At 35.1% G+C, this 3,216-nt stretch overlaps 1 long non-coding RNA gene across 1 annotated transcript; it reads left to right on the top strand.

The window, feature by feature from the left end:
* Positions 1–1,113: 1,113 nt before the first annotated feature.
* On the top strand, positions 1,114–2,484 carry LOC120270864. The gene is made up of 3 exons (XR_005539697.1): positions 1,114–1,264; positions 1,896–1,957; positions 2,156–2,484. It is a non-coding gene; the product is annotated as an uncharacterized LOC120270864 (long non-coding RNA).
* Positions 2,485–3,216: the final 732 nt, after the last annotated feature.

The following is a 3,216-nucleotide window of genomic DNA, read 5'->3' as shown; positions in this document are numbered from 1 at the left end:
GAGTAAATAGAGTTGATGGGGACTTTTTTTGAAGACTCTTTTAAAGCTTATTGTGAGATCTTGAGGGGGCATCTATGGCCTGTTGAGACTCAGAAATGGATAGAGTTGATGAAACCTATTGTGAGGTCCAATGCTTGATACTCACAATAGTAAAACCTTTGAAGTTATCTTTTCAAACACAGTGTGAGTTCCTTAACACTCACATGGATGATGAATTTTGAAATTTTCTCTTCAAACCCACTACAAGGTTTAATGCTTAACACTCACAAGGGTGATGAAAATTTTTAACGTTTTTTCTTCAAACCCACTGTGAGATCCAATGCTTGACATTAAAAGGGGTGATGAAAACTTTAGAAGAATTCCTTGAGACCTACTGTGAGGTCTAATACCTCTTAACACTCACAAGGGTGAATTGGACAAGACATTTGAAGGCTCAATTAAAGGAGATCAAGTTCATGATACAACATGAGATCCATTCCAAAAGCAAGTAAGTCAAAGTAGTCAAGTTAGTGCCTCAATCATGTAAGCATCACAATCTGATGATATGAAGGTCAAGGCTCAAAAGAATGGGAGAGTTGGGACCTAAACATCTCATATGAACGACAAATGTAACTCTACAGTTTTAAGATATGAAGAAGTTAAAGATCTAAAAAGTTCCACAATATACCTAAAGACTTCACAAACATGAAATGCTTAAGTCTTTAAATCAAAGATAATTAAGTATACAACTTAAAAATGCAAGAGTGACTATAACTTGAGAGATTCACACAATATGTCAGGATATAAACTCAACAGAGAAGAATCGATGAAAACGACAGCCACCAAAATCAAGGAAGACATCCAAGCATGCTTCTTAGTGAAGAATCGAGAGAAACTAAAATATTATCATCCTTGCCTATTGTAATATTTGCATCCATGCTTTGACCATTTGACTGGAGAAAATTTTGTAAAGATTGAAGAAACTGAGCCCCACCCTTTTGTCTTTACCATCCATGAGCTTTGGATTCGATCGAAAAATTATTGAAGTCTTGAGCTGCAATAATTGAGGATTATTGGATACTTATTGAAGACTTTGTCTGAAAGCTAGCCTTCATCTTCGAAGTATTCTTCTTCTTCTTCTTCTTCTTCTTCTTCTTCTTCTTCTTCTTCTTCTTCTTCTTCTTCTTCTTCTTCAAAATCGCTTAACTTTCCCTTGAGACTGGATTAAGAAGCCTTGTTCTAAGTTTTTGGTTGCTGAAGAAGCCTGCGAATTTCTGCTTTTTAGGTGAGTCCAGATCTACATCTTCAAGTTTTCCTCCAAGTTTAATTCCTTGTTATTCTGCCTTTAGTTCTTGGGCTTGGCATGATGAATCGATGTTGTTGAGTATTTAATGGAGAAACACCATGCTTCATGCTTATTTGGAGTCTTTTATTGTATTGTTTGTTTGGTGTCATGAATTGATTGAGAGAACTTTTGCATTGGTTTAAATATCATTGTATCTAAGTGTATGTCTTCTCTGAAATTTCCTTTTTGTAATCCTTGAAATTCTGAATTAAATCCTTGTTAATTGCTTGTATTTAAAGGCCTTGTTTTAATGCTACCTCTCTTTGAAATTGTTGGAGTTTTACACTTGCACATCAAGTGTTTGTGTTAATGTCAAAGTGAGTTGTAGTATTTCTTAAAGCTTATTTTTGGCGGTTATTGATAGTTGGTATAGTTATGTTTTTCTGACATTGTTAAGAAGTATTTTCATGAGTGAAATTATGAGCTTTTATTTGGTGTACATCTTGTGTTTGTTTGAATGCCTACTAAAGTTGTTAGATAAGTCTTGTAAGTTGTATATTTGCTAAACCATTGAGGGTTTAGATCCAGCTCAAGTTTGTTAAATCTAAGTGTAGTTTCTTTTGGTGACTAGATCCCGACAGCGAACTTTAATTTGCGTGATTTGGTGAACCTAACTTCGTAGTTCGGAAGCAGGTAGGCTCTCGCACCCGTATAACTTTGTATTTACGATGTATGGTTAATTATTTAAATAATTAGAAAGTTATTTATTTGTGAAATTCTGGTATTTTTTCTGTTGGCATTCTATTATTATTCTGTTATTTGTGATTTATTTATTTATATTGTAAAATGGATTATTCTGTATTTTACTATCTATATTCTGTATTCCTATAGGTTTTTAGAACATCTCCACTTATGGCAACTTGCCCAGCTAGGAGGAGTAAGTCCTAGCCATGTGCATACGTTTTTTGTAGTAGCGCTACCAGACATGTGTGTCCGTTCCGACTGTAGTAGAAGATCCATCTTTGGCTGTTGACATTCTGTCTGTTCCAACTTCACAGTCGAAGATCCAGCCTCAAGCTGTTGATCATGTTTATTAGTCATGGAGATGTACACTTCTGGTTTCACGTATTTTCTGTATTCTGATTATTTTTTGTATTTTGGTTTTTTCTGTGTTCTGATTATTTATGTATTCTGATTATATTATGTATTTCTATCTGTTATATTATTATTTATGTAGGGACCTTGTATTTTATGTTATTTTGCCATCCTACTGGGCCTTTGTGGCTCATGTACTCTGTGAATTTCTTTTGCAGGAGAAGATTAAGCTTAGGACCGGGGGGTTATTCTAAGGTCTTATTCTTGTAGTATCTTTTCCTTGTGAGAGATCTGTATTCCATTTGTGTTCTTGAATTCTGGCTGTTAAGAGTGCCGATGTATTTCTCTAGGGTTGCTAAAGCCTCTACCTGAATTCTCCCCATGTATTATTATTAGTTTGTATTTCAGTATTTTATTGTTTTCTACTTGTCTGTTGGTGATATTTTTGACTAGATTCGAGATTTGAAGCCTTGCACCCAGTGGGGCCCACCCTTGTTGGATGCGGTCGGTCTGTCAGCAGGCCCAGCTTTGGGGCTGGGGCGTGACACTTATAATGCCAAATAAACTTTGTTCATGCGATAATTAGGGAATAAAATTTAGGGAAAATAGAGTTCCTAGTCCTGGCACCTACAACCAAGTCTTTGTACTCATGAAATTTTTTTTAACTTAATAAAATTAATGTCATTTTATGTATGTGTTTCTCTCATTCACACTTGTTCTTTAATTGGAGATTCCTATGACAGAGTATGGGGTAATTAACATCAGGGGCTTGAACCTACAATCTCTTGAAATATAAATAATTAAATTTTGATGCGTGAGCCATTATTTTTGGTCGGTCAACCCAATTAAAGACCGGT

This window comes from Dioscorea cayenensis, chromosome 10, assembly GCF_009730915.1.
Source record: "Dioscorea cayenensis subsp. rotundata cultivar TDr96_F1 chromosome 10, TDr96_F1_v2_PseudoChromosome.rev07_lg8_w22 25.fasta, whole genome shotgun sequence".
Classification (NCBI taxonomy): Eukaryota; Viridiplantae; Streptophyta; class Magnoliopsida; order Dioscoreales; family Dioscoreaceae; genus Dioscorea; species Dioscorea cayenensis.
The sequence above is the reverse complement of the archived record's forward strand: the minus strand, read 5'-3'. Positions and strand labels throughout refer to the sequence as shown.